Below are 21,583 nucleotides of genomic sequence, written 5' to 3'. Positions count from 1 at the left end.
TGAGAGCAGACATGGAGTTGACAGGTGTGCAGTGGTCGAAGCTGAAAGACCTCTGTAAAGTCCTTCAGTGTTTAGAGGAATGCACACGGCTGGTAAGCGCAGACGACGCCATCCTAAGCATGAGCATCCCACTTATGCGTCTGCTCATGCAAACTTTGACGCACCTTAAGGAGCAGGCGTCTGCATCCAATGTTGACGAGGAGGAAGAGGAGGAGGGAATCCTTGATGACATTCAGCCATTGTCTGCTCAGGGACCTCTCCTGGACAAGGTGGAGGAAGAAGAGGAGGAGGAGGATGATGATGGCGATGATTACTTCGTGGAGGAGGATGCATCTCGTGGGGCAAGTGAAAATATTGGCGTGGCAAGTTCTGGTACAGGGTTTGTGCATGACTGGAGGGATGTGGATTTGCCAGAAAGTGCTCCTCCAACCAGCACTCGCAGTGCATCATTGACACCAGGAACATTGGCCCACAAGTCAGATTATGCCTTGCAGATCCTAAAAAGGGACCCCCGCATTGCCAAAATGATGAACGATGACGACTACTGGTTGGCCAGCATCCTGGATCCACACTATAAAGGCAAATTACAAAACATCATGCCACAGGAGAACCTTGACCTAATATTGGCTAATAAACAAGCAACTCTGGTAAACTGGTTGGTTGAGGCATTCCCAGCACACAGCAGTGGTGATGGTTCTCACACGAGCCGTACGGGCTGGGGGCAGCTTGGCAGAGGTGTTCGGGTTGCACACAGCAGAAGTGGCGTTGGAGACAGGGGTTTCATGACAATGTTGTGGACTGATTTTTCAAGTACCGCTCACACAACTGGTAATACTGCATCGATGGAAAGTGACAGGAGACAGCAGTTGTCAACTATGGTTACAAACTACTTTTCCTCCCATATCGATGTTCTCCCGCACAGGTCATTCCCCTTTGACTATTGGGCCACTAAACTGGACACCTGGCCTGAATTGGCACAATATGCCTTACAGGAGCTCGCTTGCCCAGCTGCAAGTGTGCTATCGGAAAGAGTCTTCAGTGCAGCTGGATCAATCCTGACAGAAAAAAGGACCCATCTATCAACCCAAAATGTGGATGATCTAACCTTCATTAAAATGAACCATGCATGGGTTTCCAAGGATTTTGTCCCACCTTCCCTTGATGACACATAGGTTGCCAGAAAAATGGCTTGCTTTGGTCCTCCTCCTATTCCGTGAACTTGACCTATTTCGCCTTTTGCAGCAGCTGAATGTCCCACATCAACATATGCCACTTTGTAAACCGCCCTAACTGGGCGGCCCCCCCCATGGCCGGGGTCACCACCTAGCGCATGAAACCGTGCGAGTGCCGTTGCCCTGGACAGGTGGGTAGGCCGACTCTTGGGCGCGGGCACTGGCACAGGGTCCCTCATAGTGCAATCAAGTGTCTCTGACAGTGGTGGTGCACACCCGCCGTCAGACACACCGCCGTACTATGAGGGGCCCAGTGCCAGTACCGACGCCCACGAGTGTGCCCCCCTTGCTTGGGCAGGGCCCCAGCATTTGCAAAGTTTACTTCTCCCTGCTCCTCCGCTGTGTAGTCTGGGCTGTCAAATCCTTCACTGGGAGTGCCACTACAAATTGATTGAACTGAAAGATGATGGTTAAGATGTAGCTATGCCCTGTCCTGCTGGCCGGGCTCTAGCTCCAGATGATCAATGGCTTCCATTTCTTATGGACGTCGACTCACAATGACATGCAGTGGTGGTTTATTATCAGCTTTCACAGTTTTCCTACTCACAAACGTGTGACATTCCGGCGCACATTTTAAAACGTGCCCTCTCATGCCAATCAAATAAATCGCCTACGACCTGTGGCTTCTGTCTTTTGCACTCCAAAGTTACGTGACAGATCATGATAGCCAGTGAGCACCATGTTTACATCACTCCCTGTGATAAAAATTTGATTGAGATGAGTAACAGTGATGGAATCAACGGAAGTGCGATACAGCAAGACTTTATTCACAAAAAAATGTTTTCTGTTGTGAGTTCATTTTCCCCTTCACCATTGAGGTCTGATGAACTCCCTCTTCTGGTGAAGGAAGGTAGTGAGGCTGATTGGATATAAGGCAGCCGACGCCCTTCTGCCTTGCTGGTGATCTCTCTGAGGGATTCTAGGAGACCAGTCTGATTCCTGCTCCTCAAAAGCCAAGTTTTCTGCGCTGCTTTTTGCATTTGTGTTTTGGTTTTGTTTTGCCTTGTTTTTCTGGATTTCTGCCATTCCCTGCTGGGGTGAGCTGAATTCCTTTTTGCTCTGACTTCAGAAAATACCTGAGTACTGATATAGTCTTTTTGAAGCCTAGCGTCTTCAGGGCTTTTTTCCCTATCAGTCTGTTGGTTCTTGTTTTCATAGGGTTTTGGCGGATTGCAGACAGCAGCTTTTCTATCCTTTCCTATTTAGTTAGCTTGGGCTCCATCATTTGCTCAGCCTATCTTTCTATCTGTGTGAGTGTTTTTTCATCTTGCTTCACCGTCATTATATGTTGGGGGCTGCCTATTGCTTTGGGGTCTGCTCTGGGGCAGTTTAGATTTCCCTTTCTGTCTTTAGGCTATTTAGTTCTCCGGCTGTGATCGAGGGGTCTAGGGCACCGTAGGAACCCCCCACGGCTACTGCTAGTTGTTGATAGGTTCAGGGGTCTGCAATCCGATAGCTACCAACTTCTCTGGTTTTCTTGACTTAGCTAGTATTTCTGTTTTTGCCTCCTACGGTGACTCATTCATAACAGTTTTCACTGTCTCAACACACAAATTAATTGAGGGTCAGCATCGCCTATGAGAATTGTGATGGAAGTTTTTCCCATGAATAGTAATTCCTAGATTTCTGCAATCACTAGCCTTTATGTCAGTAATTGTATGCATCTCATTTCCTATTGCGGAGAGGCTGGACTGTATTACTGAGACAGAAATATATATGAAGATTTAAAAATAACACCAAAAGTATATAGTTGTGTACGCCTCAAATGCATTTCCTTTTTTCCACTTTTTAGATTGCTGTGTAATCCATACTGAGAACACGGAGATTTTACATGTTTAAACTATGCTATATATACCTGCTATCCAGTGATAAAGTACCCTTTTTCAACTTTGTACAATCTGGTCAAATCCATACTGGGCCTGAGAACATCTGAGTCTGCCTCCTGATCTATAGACATATATTTTTAATGTGTAAACTAGGCTACATATATACGTGTTATCCGGTGAAACTGTACCCTTTATCAACTTTCCACAATGTTGTTGAATCCATACTTGGCCTGAGAACGGCTGCCGAGCTGTTAAGCAAGCTACAGCACCTGTGGTTTGGACACGTAATTTTTTCAGGAATGACGGTTAGGCCTAACTCCGGAATTGCGGTTGACCTGAACTTACTGGGAAATCATCGTTCGCGGGGAATAATCTGAATCCCAGATCCCCATCACTAACGGAGTTCAGCAGGTTATCTGCACCTGTAAGCGACAAAAGCTGGTACTTTCAGTGTAGCGTGCATGCAGCCCTGGACATGTACGGGAATGCTAGACCTGTTATTGCTCGATCTCACGTGCCAGAGCCTCGCTTATCCCTCTAGTAAGCTTGACGCGTACTGCGGGGGCATGCCGCAGTCTCGGTTGTTAACGGAATAAAGCTGAGAAATCGCTAGCACAACTACAAACACACATACCACACCACACACAGAATCGACAAAGCTTTCAAAGTGTGCATCTTTTATTTAGGTGGCATGGTTGTGGTTTCCCGGGTGGAGTCCAATTAAGCCACAGGCTCCACTCCTGGTGGTGCCTTTTTGGGCATTCCTTTAAGGTTCAGCTTTGCAATCATACTGCCCCCGGAAACCAAAAACTTTGCCTTCATGGACGCTGTTTGGAGGTTTGTGGGAATAACGCCGCCCGATCATCAGTCGGCATATGGGTCGCCCTCCCAGGGCTGTGGGGTACTCAGTACCGGGCCGGTGTCAATGGGATGTGTCACAGCAGCGGTGACCCGGACGGTGGCCCTGGGCGCCCATGTAAATGGCGTGGTATAATGGTAAAGAGTTTATATAGATAGTTTGATGCCACCTGTGGTGTTCGGCAACATAGATGTTAGGCCGACGCTGCATGCAGATCCTCTGGGACTGATGGTGTTGTGCAGCAAAGGTGGTGAAGCTCCCCACAGGTGGAGCTGGAGTCCCAGGGAAGTGTAGATGTAGTGATTGGGGAAAGGCACAGGCGGTGTAGGTGCTGGTACCCAGATGTAGCGGTGCTGGAATAACTGTAGGACACCAGAGCGTGCAGTTCCAAAGCTTTACTCACAGTCTGCAGGTTACACAGATGCCTGCCTCCCTGCGGTGTCCTCCGGGTGAGGACCTCAGCCAACCTCCGGGACCAAAATGGAAAGCTCCCTTCCAACACTCCGCCAACATGTACCTTCCTGAACGTCTCCTTTCTAGCGCTTGTGGGGGAAGCACTCACAGGACCGTGGTTCACTGAAGCGCCTCCTGTCTAACAGATGTTCCTCAGACTTTACTTGTATGGCAGACAGCTGTAGCCTTTTCCTTCTTGCTCCCACACGTCGATGCTGGGGCCTCCGAGCCTTAGTTGGGTACAGAGCATTTATAGCTGCTACTTCCCCCGATTTCTGCTGCAGGAACGTCAGTGTCCCTACAAACTCGGAGACCGGAATCGGGGCCATGCGCTCCAGCTAGGAGTGAGCCTTAACTCTGCTCATCCTCCAGCTCCCCTTCTCATGTCCACACACTTCCCCTTCCCTGCACAGAGTGCCCTAACTTACCTCCTCCCGACCACAGAGAGCAGCTCCTCAGCAGTCAGGTTCAGAGGTCTCCCTGCTAGCCTGGAGTGGGAAATGTGTTGTGTGTTGGTTTCACTGCTAGAGAGATCCTTCGTTGCTCCCAAGCTTGACAACACACTCCCTAGGAGGAAGGTAATGCCACAGTGGTGACCGTACTCTTGGGGACGCCACAAGTGCACTGAGGCCCAGCCACTGCTGGATGATGCTGCTGGTACATTGACCCAGACCACTACATTACCCTCGCACTGTACACTGCCAGAATCTGACCCAGAGGAAACTCAGGTTCCCCTTCCCACATACTATACCACCTTACACGGTGACAAAGAGGAAGGTGCAGATGAAAGTGCAGGTTCCTTGAGCAGGTGGGAGGGGCATACTCATGGGCGATGGCACTGGCACAGGGCACCGCATAGTACGCAAAAGTGTCTCTGCCGGTAGGAGGGCCTAAACAGCCAAGTGCAGTGAGATGGAAGATGGGGACGACAAGGAGTTCAGAGTAGTGCAGGGATTCCCTAGCAAGGAGACTTATGTAATTGTTTTCAATGTTGGGACAGCAATTTTTGGGGAGCACTATACTCTGGTGAATGATATATGGGGCCCACCATACACTGGAGCATTCCAAAGGTGGACATCAGACACTGGAGCAGCATTTACAGGGCCCATTATACACTAGAGCAGTAGAAATGGGGCCCATTATATATGGAGCATTATTTGGGCCCATAAGACAGTGGAGCTTCATTCATTGGGACCAACATATACTATAGCATTATAGTATATAATGGAGCTCATCATATACGGTTTGAAACATTATATGGGATCAATGATTCCATATGGAGAAATATATGGGCCTCATTACTCTGTATAGCGCACTAAGCGCTGGCCATAATACTGTATGGAGTTATATACTGTCCGTTTTTGGAGGTATTGGAGAATTTAAAATGGATATCAGTCATGAGATGTAAGAAGTGAAGTATTTTTCATTGTACTATATTGCTATTTCTCTGCCGTATCGGAGCATCATGAGTTGTGGTATGTGTTAAAGGAGCGCTCTTTGGCCCTGGGCCCACGAAAACCTGGAGCCAGCCCTACCCCCCCACAACTGTAGCCAAATAAGGCTGGTTTCACATTTGCGTTTTTTAGCGCTGGAAAAAAACGCTAACCTGTGCATGCGTTTTTTCCCCTATATTTAACATGGGTGCGCATACCTGCGCGCTTGTAAGCGATTTTCATGCGCTGCGTTTTTTTGGGGTGTGCGATTGGATTTTCCAGACGCATCATGTTGCATTTTTTGGCCCTGCAAAAAAGCGCATGCGCACATATGCGCACGTTTTGCGCTAAAAATGGCCATTATAGCCTATGGATGCGCATATGTGCGCACTGGCATGCTCATGTAAGCGTTTTTTTGCATATGCGTTTTTTTTTTTTAACCATGGAATTTAGGGGTTTGGGTTAGAGTTAGGGTTAGTTAAGGGGGTTTAGGGTTAGGGTCAGGGTCAGGGTTAGGGTTGGGTTTTGGGTCAGGGTTAGGGTTAAGTATGGTTTGGTTAAGGGTTAGGGTCAGGGTTAGGGTCAGGATTAGGGTTAAGTATGGTTTTGTTAAGGGTTAGGGTCAGGGTTAGGGTTAGGGTTAGGGTCAGGGTTAGGGTTAGGGTTAGGGTCAGGGTTAGGGTTAGGGTCAGGGTTAGGGTTAAGTATGGTTTTGTTAAGGATTAGGGTCAGGGTTAGGGTCAGGATTAGGGTTAAGTATGGTTTGGTTAAGGGTTAGGGTCAGGGTTAGGGTTAGGGTTAGGGTCAGGGTTAGGGTTAGGGTCAGGGTTAGGGTTAAGTATGGTTTTGTTAAGGGTTAGGGTCAGGGTTAGGGTCAGGATTAGGGTTAAGTATGGTTTGGTTAAGGGTTAGGGTCAGGGTTAGGGTTAGGGTTAGGGTTAGGGTCAGGGTTAGGGTCAGGATTAGGGTTAAGTATGGTTTGGTTAAGGGTTAGGGTCAGGGTTAGGGTTAGGGTTAGGGTCAGGGTTAGGGTTAAGTATGGTTTTGTTAAGGGTTAGGGTCAGGGTTAGGGTTAGGGTTAGGGTCAGGGTTAGGGTTAGGGTTAGGGTTAGGGTCAGGGTTAGGGTCAGGGTTAGGGTTAGGGTTAGGGTTAGGGTTAGTTAGGGTTTAGGGCTTGGGTTAGGGTTAAGTATGATTTGGTTAAGGGTCAGGGTTAGGGTTAGGGTTAGGGTCAGGGTTAGGGTTAGGGTTAGGGTCAGGGTTAGGGTTAGTAAAGTCATGGTTTGGGTAGTGTGAGGGGCCACCTAAAAATGTTGGAAAAAAACGCAAACGCGGTAAAAACGCACTAAAAACGCATACAAACGCTTAAAAACGCTGCGTTTTTTTCATGCATGCTCATAAAAATGCTTGAAAAAATCGCAGCAGTTGTATGCTTTTGTATGCGTTTTTTCAATGCGTTTTTTTGCGGGAAAAACGCGCTGCAAAAAAAAGCAAGTGTGAAACTAGCCTAACCCCCATTTTTCAGTGCGTAACTAGTATTATGAAGTAAATTAAGATTGACAAGCTTAAGTAATAAGAATTGATGCTTTTGGCATTCAAATGGGCACTGTAGGTATGTTTCCTGTCCTCCTCTCACTGCCGACTTTAATTCCCCATTGACTTACATTGGGTTTCGTGTTTCGGTCGGACCCCCAACTTTTCCCTATAGTCGGCCGATTTTGCTCTACCCGACTTTTGGAAAAGTCGGGTTTCATGAAACGAAACTTGACCCTAAAAAAACCAAAAGTCGCTCAACTCTTCTCACAAGTGTAAGGGTCCCTTCACACTAAATGATGCACCAGCGATCCCGACAACGATACGACCTTGTCAGGATTGCTGGTGCCTCGCTACATGATCGCTGGTGAGCTGTCAAACAGGCAGACTCACCAGCGATCAGGACCAGCGAGGACGCTGGTATACAAGGTAAATATCGGGTAACTAAACGCGCGCGTCACTTAGCTACCTGCTGTGTACCTTGGATACCAGATACCAGCGCAAGCACGCAGGTATCCAAGGTACACAGCGGGTAACTAAGTGACGAGCGCTCTTAGTTACCCGATATTTACCATGGATACCAGCTCCCGGCGTCTGCTTACAGCGCTGGGAGTTCACTGATCGTTGGTCTCCTGCTGCCAGACAGACGCAGACCAACAATCAAAAAATAGCCCAGGACACTCCTGCATGATCAGCGATACCTGGTGGGGGGCTGGTCGCTGATGCATGCCACACACAGCGAGATCGCTGTTGCGTCACAAAATTAGCGATCTCGCTAGCGATCTTGCTGTGTGTGACGGGGCCTTAAGGTTCTCTGCAATTGTGGAGGTTAATCCATTCAAATTGCACTTGTGAATGGAAGGTTTTTTTACAAAACCACACTGAATACCCACTCTTATCAGTGTACTGGAAGCTGTAAAAGACTGAAGAAGATAAGTCAGCAATACAAAAGTGGCAACAGGTTGCAAATTATATTAAAATAACATGTGCAAAAACTTGATTGTGACACTCAAACTCATTTTTTTTAAGAAGCAATCACATGAAAGTATTTATCCTCTTAATATATTCATATTATATAGCACTGTGTACTTACAATTGGTAACTTTTCCTTTCTACGCAGCTAAAGCGTCACTACATGTGACACTTACCTCCGACCTCCCCCCCGCTGGATATTGCTGATCACGTGAGAACGTCCTGGGCCGTTTTCTTCTTGCTGGAGTCCCGCTGGCGCCGATGAGCGACACATGGACGCAGGCGAAAGACGTCATCATCGCTGCCATCTGACAGTTAAGTAACGGCCGCCGAGTGTTGCTGGTGAGATCTGCCTGTTTGGCAGCTCACTAGCAACCATTTAGCGATGCACCAGCGATCCTGACCGGGTCATATCGTTGTCGAGATCGCTGGTGCATCGCTAACTGTAATGGGACCTTAAATCTTTGCTTTATGTACAGTAGTATTGAAAATAATAGCAATGTGTTCAAAAACATGTTTATCTCAAAATCTTTATACTAGTTTTTATTTCCTTGCATTGGGAACATCACACACAGTTTTCTAATTCTAAACATGAAAAGAAATGTATGCAATTTGTAACTACTTAATAGAAAATAACAAAAAAATTAACATTAGGCTGTTCCACAAAATAGCAGTGTCTGCATTTGTCTTTACAAACTCTCAATATGTACTTTTTTGTGGATTTAGCATTCATGTGAATCAGTAACCTAATCTTTAGTTGTACACCCACAGTGTTTTAGAACTGCTTCGCATCTACAGTATGTTGCATAGAGTCAACCAACGTCTGGCACCTGTTAACTGTTATTCCAGCCCAGGTTGCTTGTACTATATCCCACAATTTTATGACATTTGTTGGCTTTGCCTCAAAAGTCATTTTTTTATGTCACCCCGCAAGTGTTCTATCAGATTAAGGTCCGGGGATTAGGCTGGCCACTCCATAACCTCAGATTGGATTGGATTGGAACCAAGATTTTGCTAGTTTACTGGTGTGTTTAGGGTCGCTGTCTTATTGAAACATCCATTTGTAATGACCGGAGGTCCGAATAAGATCCAGTGGGTCACGAACCGAGACTGAGGCTGGAGTCACACTAACCAGCGCAAAATCCGCTCTGTAGTTTACATGCGTAATACGGATGAATGACCCCTAAATAGTGCTCCGTAGGTCATCGGTAAGCCAGACGCGGTCGCGTATTTTGCGCCTGTCTGCATCCGTATGTAATCCGTATGGTATCCGTATGCAATCCGTATGGCGAGATTTTCTCGCAGCCTTGCAAAATGGACATTTAACGGTTTTGAGGCCTGCTAACTATTTAAATCATTAGCCTGCACCCTATTTCTACACTCAGAAACAGGTGGATGCCTCCATACTGTCCATTTGTGAGCTTGCTTTCACGAGGTGTGTTGGTGTTCTTTGTGCAACATGGCAGAGGGTCTGAGATTCAATACAACTGAGCAGGTTCTCTTGAACTGGCTTTTGTCATGGCGCTTTGGGCAACCATACCCAGTGATAGTGGATCTGCAGAGGAGGAGACGTATGTGGGTCCATCCACTTTTGAGGCAACGACTCACAAGAGGTCATTTTCACCGCCTCTATTCTTCTCTGCGGGAGCATCCTGAGAAATTTTACCAGTACTGTCGCATGAGCATTTCCACATTTGATCGACTCTTGGAGACAGTGCGCCCTGGGATAACCTTTCAGGACACAAGGATGCGCAAAGCGATATCTGCAGATATCTGTTTTTTTGCCTTCTTGGACAAAGTTTTATGCCCTCATCTTACTCCAAATATGTTTCAACTTACACACCAGAATGTTAGCTCTAATATGTACTGCATATCACTTAGTCATTGTGGAACCAAATATGTGTGTGTTATTCTATCTCAATTCCTCCCAAGTTTGGTCGGCATGTAACTGATGTTTTTGGACTTTAGGTATTCTAAACTTATCAATTTATGTTGTTATACAGCTTCCTGTCCACTGGCCTGTCTTATGCCGCCCTCCACCATGAGTTTCTCATTGGAAGATCAACAATTTCAGGCATAGTGGGGTCTACATGTACAGAAATCTGGACAAGACTCCATCAAGTGGTCATGCCCGAGCCCAGGATGGAAGACTGGTTGAGGATATGAAGGGACTTTGAGGAGGACTGCCAGTTTCAAAATTGTATTGGGGCCCTGGATGGCAAACATATCCGGGTGCGTAATCCGCCGAACTCTGGCTCCCAATTCTTCAATTATAAACAATACTTTTCTGTTGTATTGTTGTCTCTGGTAGACCCTCAATACAAGTTTATAATTGGTGACATTGGGGCCTATGGCAGGACGGGAGACTCTTCAAAACTTCCATAATGGCTCGGCGGCTGCGCACCAACCAGTTGGATCTACCACCACCACGCCAGCTACCAGGCTCCCCTGAAGAATCAGTCCCTTATGTCCTTGTGGCAGATGAGGCCTTTCTGTTATCGCGCAATGTCATGAGGCCATATCCCCGGCGCAACCTTGACCACAGGCGCTGAATTTGTAACTTGCGCCTATCACGTGCTAGGCGACTGGTGGAGTGTTCCTTTGGGATTCTTTGTGCCAAATGGCGGGTACTACAGTCTGCCATTCAGTTGAGTGAACAAAATGTGAATGAAGTTGTGAAAGCCTGTGTTGTTCTGCATAACTTTACCAGGATACATGATTGTTCCTCCTCTGATGGTGTTGTGCGTAGGCCGGACAATGTGCGCAGGGTGAGACCACCTATGAACCCTCAACGTAGACAGCTCTCTGGCCTCAAAGTGCGTGATATTTTCAATAATTACTTTATCTCACCTGAGGTGGCAACTTCTTGGCAAGAGCATGCTGTGTCTATGTTATAATTTGTTTCTTTAAGTGTGTCTAAATATATATTACTCAACCCCTTATGATTCTATGACTGTTTCATTGCATTGGTTAGTGTATGTTAGTATGTTGTGAGGGATTGTGAAAAATCACACAGACGTTAACTATAGTAGACAAATTTTTAGTTTTGCCTTTTTTTGTTTGCTTAAAGGCAAACATAATATTGCCATAAGAACATTTTGGCAATGGGCAAAATGACCCTTTGTGCCTTCTTTAACTTTTTTGAAAAGTAACATTACATAACATAACCCAAAAAAAGATTAGGCAATAACAACATTGCTGCATGAGAATATTAAACTAGATTTGAAAAAAAAAGGTGAGCTCCATCACCAAAATAAATGCAAAAAGATAACACTCACATTTCTTCATAATGTTTTCCAATCATAGAAAGATTCCACCATGACCGGCAAGGCTACCTCACGGCTTTCAGACAGATATTGCCTGTCTGTAGAACAGAGAATATTTAACCATGCTATACTGGAAAGGATGAAAAAACAAAACTCACTTGTTAAGACATAGAAAGAGCGTGATATTCTGAAGGCTGGTCGCCTTGATTTGTTTTACTAGAGATTGCTAGCAAAAAAGGTGACTACTTCACTAAGGCCAGCACGCCTTTCCTAGGCATTAGCAAGTGAGTAGTGTATTTTCATCCTTTCATTTTACAGTATAGTGCGTTGAAATATTATCTTTTGTACACACATGTAATATCTGTCTTGAAAGGCGTGAGGTAGCCTTGCCTGTCATGATGGTTTCTTTCATATGATTGGAAAACATTGTGAAAAAATTAGAATGTTAAATTATGTAAAAAAGTTTGGTGATGGAGAACACCTGTTTTTTCCTTTCTATTTGGAGCACCAGTTAAACCGCACTGGACATCTCTGGCCATCAGACTCATAAATCCTCATAGGTTGGGGAAGGGGGACGTGGAAGAGCAGCCTGTGGGTGCTGCTGGACACTGTGGCCAACATCGCCCTGTGTGGGGCCATACTGTTGCCCATGATGCTGGAATTGTCCTGCCTCCTGGGACTGTTGGGGATACTGGCCAGAGTAATGATGATGGTGAGGGGCATCTTGTTGGCTGTGGTAGGCACGTGGCTCATACCCACCAAGATAGCCAGATCGTCCCCAACCAGGTTGAGACCAGCCTCCAACACTGGGTGGGTACAAGTGGCCATATTGCTGGGGTTGGCTAGAGGCTGACATTTGGGGCTGCGGAATAGAAGGTTGGGTAGTGGGAGGAAGGGGTTGAGGTGTTGGCCCACGTATTAGGGGCTGTTCTGACCCTGCTTGAGCAAGCATCTGTGTGGATGGTCTCATGCGCATTAGATTTCGGGAGGAGAGCTGCCACCTCTCCAGAAATTCGAATACCTCATATGGGGTATTGGGGGGGTGCTTGCATCAAGTAGGATCTGAATACATCCCCTAATACGGAGCCTGACCTCACGGGTAAGGGCACGGAGATAAAGGGTGAGGCTACGTGCGTAGGCCTCCTCCCCATCATCTGTAGTTACTCTAGATAAATAATTGAGCACCCCTGTGTCCACATTGGTCCTGCTCTCTTGAATAGTGAGCTAGCGCCTTCTTCGTGTTCACCGTGATGTAAGAGCAGCCTGTGGGGAGGCCCTGATCTGGCCAGTTGGGCTGCTGCTCAAGTTGCCCGGCTCTTCCAGGATGGGTGATGGGGCAGCAGCAGACCGTCCTGGTGGTGTTGTGTGTTGGGCAGCCATTGGGTTGTCCTGTGATGCCTCATCTTCTGCCATCCTTCTTGTAGGGGGAGAAGATGGGCCAGCCACCTCATCCCCTACAGGATCTATTATGGGCTCTGCCTCTGAGGCCGTTCCTCGATCCGTAAGGTTGGATTGAGTTCTGTTATGAAATAGAACAGAGGCAAAAATACATCAATATTTTTGGCCCTGTAAAGTATTTGTGTAATGTGGTGTGAGGTATCTACTTACGGTCTCAGATCCAGAATTGGGGCGAGGAAGGACAGCCGGTCATAGTAGATGTACTTCCTTTTAACATATCCAGCATCCCCACTCCTGGACCGCTGCTGGCGTTCCCGGCGGTACTGGTCCCGGATGCTTCACCAGCGTTTCATCACATCTTCCACTGCAATGTGACAGGAAATATTGTTAAATTCACATATTTGAGAGGTCATATTTTCTACCAGTAGTCTAGGCATGGGGCCTTCTAGGGTGTGCTTTCTACCCATGGTGGCATATGTAATTTGGCAGATACACAGGGTCTCTTTAGCTACACTTAATAATTGTTTTGTCTAGGAGGATGAGGAGCTTGTGGCCTAACTCCAAATTATGGCTGTGTGAAGCCACGTGTCACATCCAAATGTAACGGCTTCATGAGGCTAAAAGTACGTGCACAGGAAGGGGGGTGCTGATTCTATATTCCTTTTTTCTTGCGCGCTAAGGTTACTGATGTTTTGCGTTGTACTTACGAATTTTATGCTGCTCCTCATGTGGTCGGTCACAAAAGTCATGGTACATCTGGCGACAGATGCGCCTCCATGACGCCTCCTTTCTTGCCCGGTTTGCATAATTTGCATCGCGTTGGTCCCAGATTTCGGGACGCTCCTGCACCAGGACAATGAGCATCTCAACATTTATGTACGTGGACGCCATGCTGCTGCTGTACTCCGTGGAGGCGTACTTCCTGGATGTTTGGAGCGCTTTTTGAGCTCATTTGCATGTCTAGGCTTCCTGATGATGGATTGGCCCATTTCCTGTCACCATCCAAAAGACCTGCGTATTGCTCGCAGGTCACACGTCTGGTCCGTGTGTAATCCGTATTTTTTGCGCGCCAATAGACTTGCATTGGCGTACTACGGGCGTAGTACGCTGACAATCGCAGCATGCTGCGATTGGCACGGAGCGTAGGATACGGATGAGAAATATACGCCTGGTGCGAGTGACCCCATAGAGAATCATTTGTCCGTGTCTAATGCGTGCTTTTAGCGCCTCTCACTCGGCCTTATTCCTCGCCAGTGTGACCCCGGCCTAAGGCAGAAATCCTAAAAGAGTCTTCGGCGCCAATCAGTTGCGGCAACACAAGGTTCCTCGTCTTGTTGGCAGGTGCCGAGCCCAAACGCCGGGGACTTATAGTTCTGTAGCCTCCAAATTTTCCTAGAAGCAAATACACCTGTTTCTGTATAAAATATCTGTCCAATATTGCTTCTCAGCTCATCATTAGAGTTGAGCGAAACGGGTCTGCCAAATTCAGAATCCGACGACGTTTCATAAAGTCGGATTTTGCCGATCGAAACCCGTTCATAGCGTGAGGTCGGCCATGAGGTCGCCGACTTGAGCGCCAAAGTCGCGTTTCAAATAATGCTTCCAGCACCTTTTCTCTGGCAATCATCAAGGACACACACTGTGGGCAACACGATTACCTCAGCAGCGGCCCCCACCTTGTTAGAGAAGGGCATGCAAGTGATTGACTGGCTTTGTGTGGCGTCACAGTGCCTATAAAAGGCCGTGACCGCCGACCGCCATCTTACTTCTGCCGATCTCAGAATAGGGAGAGGTGCTGCTGCTGATTCTGAATAGGGAAAGCGTTAGGCAGGGAAGAAGATAACAAATAGCTTCTGCTGATAGCACTTTTCACTGTACAGTTAGTGTGCAGTGAAAGGGGAGGATTTTTGTTGTGTGCAGCAGCGCTGGTGGTGATTAGGCTGCCTTTTAAGGCTACCTTATAGCTGCATTGCTGTGTGCACACTGCTGTTCAAACTGCTTTTTTCAAAGCACTCCAACTTTTATTATTTTGTTCTGCTCAGTTACCGAGCGTTCATTTTTTCACACACCGTATAGCGGTGTACGCTCCTAACACACTACCGTGTACGGGCTGGTATCACGGACAAATACAAGCTGTGTGTGTGACTCTGGAAAAGCAAAAAGAGGAGATTTTCCATTTTTCCAGACCTACACCGTATAGAGCTGTCCGCTTTTCAAACAGTGAAGCTATCTGTGTGTGACTCTGGAAAAACAAAAACAGGAGATTTTCCATTTTTCCAGACCTACACCGTATAGAGCTGTCCGCTTTTCAAACAGTGAAGCTATCTGTGTGTGACTCTGGAAAAACAAACAGAGGAGATTTTCCATTTTTCCAGACCTACACCGTATAGATCTGTGCGCTTTTCAAACAGTGAAGCTATCTGCGTGTGACTCTGGAAAAACAGAGGAGATTTTCCATTTTTCCAGACCTACACCGTATAGAGCTGTCCGCTTTTCAAACAGTGAAGCTATCTGTGTGTGACTCTGGAAAAACAAACAGAGGAGATTTTCCATTTTTCCAGACCTACACCGTATAGAGCTGTCCGCTTTTCAAACAGTGAAGCTATCTGCGTGTGACTTTGGAAAAACAGAGATTTTCCATTTTTCCAGACCTACACCGTATAGAGCTGTCCACTTTTCAAACAGTGAAGCTATCTGTGTGTGACTCTGGAAAAACAAACAGAGGAGATTTTCCATTTTTCCAGACCTACACCATATAGAGCTGTCCGCTTTTCAAACAGTGAAGCTATCTGTGTGTGACTCTGGAAAAACAAAAAGATGAGATTTTCCATTTTTCCAGACCTACACCGTATAGAGCTGTCCGCTTTTCAAACAGGGAAGCTATCTGTGTGTGACTCTGGAAAAGCAAAAAGAAGAGATTTTCCATTTTTCCAGACCTACACCGTATAGAGCTGTCCGCTTTTCAAACAGCGAAGCTATCTGTGTGTGACTCTGGAAAAGCAAAAAGAGATTTTCCATTTTTCCAGACATACACCGTATAGAGCTGTCCGCTTTTCAAACAGTGAAGCTATCTGCGTGTGACTCTGGAAAAACAGAGGAGATTTTCCATTTTTCCAGACCTACACCGTATAGAGCTGTCCACTTTTCAAACAGTGAAGCTATCTGTGTGTGACTCTGGAAAAACAAACAGAGGAGATTTTCCATTTTTCCAGACCTACACCGTATAGAGCTGTCCACTTTTCAAACAGTGAAGCTATCTGTGTGTGACTCTGGAAAAATAAACAGAGGAGATTTTCCATTTTTACAGACCTACACCGTATAGAGCTGTCTGCTTTTCAAACAGTGAAGCTATCTGTGTGTGACTCTGGAGAAACAAACAGAGGAGATTTTCTATTTTTCCAGACCTACACCGTATAGAGCTGTCCGCTTATCAAACAGTGAAGCTATCTGTGTGTGTGACTCTGGAAAAACAAACAGAGGAGATTTTCCATTTTTCCAGACCTACACTGTATAGAGCTGTCTGCTTTTCAAACAGGGAAGCTATCTGTGTGTGACTCTGGAAAAACAAAAAGAGGATATTTTCCATTTTTCCAGAGCTACACTGTATAGAGCTATCCGCTTTTCAAACAGTGAAGCTATCTGTGTGTGACTCTGGAAAAACAAAAAGAGAAGAATTTCCATTTTTCCAGACCTACACCGTATAGAGCTGTCCACTTTTCAAACAGTGAAGCTATCTGTGTGTGACTCTGGAAAAACAAAAAGAGGAGATTTTCCATTTTTCCAGACCTACACCGTATAGAGCTGTCCGCTTCTCAAACAGTGAAGCTGTGTGTGACTCTGGTAAACAAAAGGAGGAGATTTTCCATTTTTCCAGACCTACAACGTATAGAGCTGTCCGCTTTTCAAATATTGAAGCTATCTGTGTGTGACTCTGGAAAAACAAAAAGAGGAGATTTTCCATTTTTCCAGACCTACACAGTATAGAGCTGTCCGCTTTTCAAACAGTGAAGCTATCTGTGTGTGACTCTGGAAAAACAAAAAGAAGATATTTTCCATTTTTCCAGACCTACACCGTATAGAGCTGTCCGCTTTTCAAACAGTATCGTATATCTGCTGTTTGATAACGGTCAAATCAGTACAGGGACAGCGTTTGTCACTCCGTATAAAAATAGATGGAGATTTACAATTTTCCATACAGACACCATATAGAGCTGTCTGATTCTCAATCAGTATTGTATATCTGCCGTTCGCATTACGGTCACATCACAGAGTCAGCATGTGTGAGTGTGACACTCCGTAAATACATATACGGACATTTCCATTTCTCCATACACCGTATTGAGCTGTCCGATTCTCAAACAGTATTGTATATCTGCTGTTCGCATTACAGTCACATCTATACAGAGTCCGCGTGTGTGTGTGACACTCCGGAAATACATATACGGAGATTGTTAGTTTCACTAAAAACGTATACAGGTGTACACTTCTGATACAGTACCGTATATCTGCTTGTTGGATTACGGTCAAATACATACTGGTTGAGGGTCTGTGATTAACAAAATATATACAGAGATTTAATTTTTTTAATACACCTTACACAGGTGTACGCTCCTCATACAGTACCATCTCTCTTCTGGTATTTTTGGTACATTTTCCCAAACATGAGGAAGTATGGTGGAAGAGGCCGCGGACATGGGCAGAGGGGCGCAGCTGGTACTGATGGTGGTGGTGCATCGGCTTATTCTGGAAAAAGAACAATAGCAGCTGACGCAGGAGGTGTTGAGCCTGCGTCATTATCTGGCACAAGAAGGCCTTTAAGGTTCCCTTTTCTGGGAGTAGGTAAACCGCTTTTAAAGCCGGAGCATCAGGAACAGGTTTTGGCTTACATTGCCGAAACAGCCTCCAGCTCTATTGCCTCCTCTTCTGAAGTTACGAACACTGCAAGCACATAGTCGTCATTGCAGGTCTCTGGTCACGAACAACACCTTTCGTTGTGTCCTTCACCCACACCAAAAGTAAAGGATGCTGCAGCACACACTTCAGGTTACTCCATGGAGCTCTTTTCACATACCATTCTTGGGTTATCAAGTCAAATCCTGAATTCCCCAGTCCAAGATGAATCTGACATGGAGTGCACTGATGCACAGCCACTGCTAGATGAATGTGCTGGTACATTCACCCACAGCACTACATTGCCCTCGCAGTCTACTGAGCCTGAAGCAGACCCTGATGAAATTCAGGTGCCCCTTCCCGCATACTATACCACCTTACACGGTGACACAGAAGAAGGTACAGAGGAAAGTGCAGATGACATTGAAGATGAAGTCATGGATGACCCAGTTGTTGACCCGGATTGGCATCCATTGGGGGAAGAGGGTGCTGGTGACAATAGGTCAGAACAGGAGAAGGATCTGCAGCAGGCATCATCATCGCAGCAGCGGTTATCTGGCAGGCTCGTAGCTGTCAAAAAACTTGGCAAGAAAACTAAAAGAGTTGCAGGACAGCTTGGCCAGATGGTCAAATTAGCACAGCATGCCAGCCCTGAAAATTTGTACCATAGTAGGAAGAGTGCAATGTGGCACTTTTTTGAACAAAATCCTACTGATGACGCAAAGGTTATCTGTAAGAAGTGCTGAAGGACCTTTAGCAGAGGGAAAATGCTAAGAAATTTGAATACCAGTTGCATGCTTAGACATTTAACCAACATGCACTTGCAAGCGTGGACGGACTACAAAAGCTCAGGTAGCACATGTGCACCTGCTCCGACTGAAGTTAGCCAGCAACTCTCCATCACTTCCCCCTCTGTAAGGCCACCACTAAGCACACCACCATCAAGAAATGTTGAGGTGTCGTCGCTAGGCTAAACCAGTCAGGCAATCACAATATTTTCGCGAGGAAACACTGAATCGAGGCCATCAACACCCTCACCATCACTTAACCCTTCTCAGTCCGTCTTGTCCACTGCTAGTTCCCCCATATGCAGCTCTCAAGTCCAGCTCACCCTACCAGACATTTTGAGTAGGACAAGAAAGTACTCAACCTCTCATCCGCGTACACTGGCTTTGAACGCCTACATTGCCATACTGATCTCATTAGAGGTGATGCCCTTCCGTTTGGTAGAAAGCGAAGCTTTCCGAGAGCTCATGGCCTACGCTGTCCCACGCTATGACCAGTCGGCACTTCTTTTCTCGAAAAGCCATCCCTGCCCTCCACCGGCATGTGAAAGACCGCATTGTCCATGCACTAAAACAATCAGTGAGTGGAAAGGTGCACCTCACAACAGATGCATGGACCAGTAGGCATGGCCAGGGCCATTACGTGTCCATCACTGCGCACTGGGTTAATGTGGTGGATGCAGGCTCCACAGGGGACAGCGGCGGTGGAACAGTGCTGCCTTGCCCAGGGTATAGGAAACAGTTGGCTTTAAGTGTTCGACCCTCCTCCTCCTCCTCCAGAAGCGAAAGCTCGTCGACAGAGCGCAGTCGCACGAGCACTCCATCCACATCTGTCAGTGTTGGAAACGAGGTGTCCCACTATCGAACAGCTAGTGGTAAGTGGCAGCAGGCTGTTTTAAAAATGATGTCTTTGGGCAACAGTAGACACACCGCGGAGGTACTGGCCGACTACTTGCATTGACAAACTGAGTCATGGCTGGGCAGTCTACATCTTGAGCCAGGCAAGGTAGTCAGTGATAATGGGCGGAATTTCGTGGCATCCATAGCCCTTTCAAAACTCACACACATACCTTGCCTGGCTCACACCTTGATCCTGGTGGTGCAGTGCTTCCTAAATAATTATCCTGAGTTAACAGCCCTGCTCCATAAGGTGCGAAGACTCTGCTCGCACATCCGTCGCTCAAACGTCCACTCCAGTCGCATGCAGAAGCTGCAGCAATCACTCAACCTCCCCAAGCACCGCCTAATCATAGATGTTGTTACAAGATGGAGTAAGCGCAGACGACGCCATCATAAGCATGAGCATACCACTTATGCGTCTGCTCATGCAAACTATGACTCACATCAAGGATCAGGCGTCTGCAGCTGAGGAGCAACAGGAGGAGGAGGAAAGCCTTGATGACAGTCAGCCATTGTCTGGTCAGGGAACTGGCATGGAGGAGAAGAGGAAGATGAGGAGGAGGATGAGGGGGATGATTATTTTGGGGAGGAGGATGCTTCTCTGGAGGCAAGAGAACATATGGGCGTGCCAAGGTCAGGTACAGGGTTTGTGCGTGACTGGAGGGATGTGTATTTGCCAGAAAGTGCTCCTCCACCCACCATTGGCAGTGCAGCATTGACACCTGGAACATTGGCCCACATGTGTGACTATGCCTTGCGGATCCTAAAAAGGGACCCCCGCATTGCCAAAATGATGAGGGATGACGACTACTGGTTGGCCAGCATCCTCGATCCACGCTATAAAGGCAAATCACACAACATCATGCCACAGGAGAACCTAGAGCTAATACTGACTAACAAACAAGCAACTCTGGTAAACAGGTTGTTTGAGGCATTCCCAGCACACAGCAGCAGAGCTGGTTCTCCCACGAGCCGTAGAGGACAAAATGGAAGAGGTGTTTGTGGTGCACACAACCGAACTGGCATTGGAGACAGGGGTTTCCTGACCATGTTGTGGTCTGATTTCTCAAGTCCCGCGCACACGGCAGCTAATACAGAATCGATTGCAAGTGACAGGAGACAACAGTTGTCAACTATGGTTACAAACTTCTTAGCCTCCCATATCGAGGTTCTCCCTCACAGGTCATTCCCATTTGATTATTGGGCCTCAAAACTGGACAAATGGCCTGAATTGGCACAATAATACAGGAGCTCGCTTGCCCTGCTGGTAGTGTGCTATCTGAAAGAGTCTTCAGTGCTGCTGGATCAATCCTGATTAGTGTTGAGCGATACCACCCGATACTGAAAAATATCGTATCGGAATGGATCGGCCGATCTAAAAAAAAAGTATCGGGTATCGCCGATTCCGATCCCGGAAGTCCCATTCAAGTCAATGGAACAGAAATATCGGAATTAAAAAAAACCCTTTCTTTCCCTGTTGGTTAATTCTACATGGAGAAATACAACTAATAATAATGTAGAATGTATTGTGGGAGGTGTAGGAGACATTAAAGCCATAGAGCTTTAGCCCAATCAAATGGAATAGCAGGATTTTTTTTTTTTTAAAGACGTTCGTAGTTACAAAGATATTGACTATGTTAAAGTCTTTAATTTTTTGTCAGATATGTATGTTTCACTACTTCCATGCTCTTCACCTTCTTTTTTACTTCTCCCACACTTTCTCCTTCATCATCTTCAGCAGCAGCAGCAGCAGTATCTTCTTCTTCTTCTTCTTCTTTTATTCTTCTTCTTTTATTCTTCTTCATATTCTACTTCTTCATCTTCTTCCTATTCTTCTTCATCATATTCTTATTTGTGTCAGGCATTCCTGTAGTTGTTATCTATAAAAGTTTGAAGATTACACCTTCCGTTCAGCCTGTCACAAAAGATTTACAACAGGATTTGTCCGCGTTCAGTTTGGCCTGCAGCAGCAGGCCTTTTCCAGGGGCACCACGAGGAGGAACGGACTCACCCCCACACACTGGTTAGTCTTCTTC

At 46.5% G+C, this 21,583-nt stretch overlaps 1 long non-coding RNA gene across 1 annotated transcript in view; it reads left to right on the top strand.

The window, feature by feature from the left end:
* LOC141055138 (uncharacterized) overlaps positions 1-11,248 on the top strand; it is a 33,321-nt gene extending 22,073 nt beyond the window's left edge. Inside the window, exons 2-3 of the long non-coding RNA XR_012221479.1 lie at positions 8,457-8,622; positions 10,312-11,248. This is a non-coding gene — a long non-coding RNA (uncharacterized lncRNA). The remainder of the gene's footprint in view (positions 1-8,456; positions 8,623-10,311) is intronic.
* Positions 11,249-21,583: the final 10,335 nt, after the last annotated feature.

The sequence above is a fragment of the Dendrobates tinctorius genome, unplaced genomic scaffold (assembly GCF_039654945.1).
Source record: "Dendrobates tinctorius isolate UK_male_01 unplaced genomic scaffold, ASM3965494v1 ptg000184l, whole genome shotgun sequence".
Lineage (NCBI taxonomy): Eukaryota > Metazoa > Chordata > Amphibia > Anura > Dendrobatidae > Dendrobates > Dendrobates tinctorius.
This window is presented reverse-complemented; position numbering and strand designations above follow the sequence as displayed.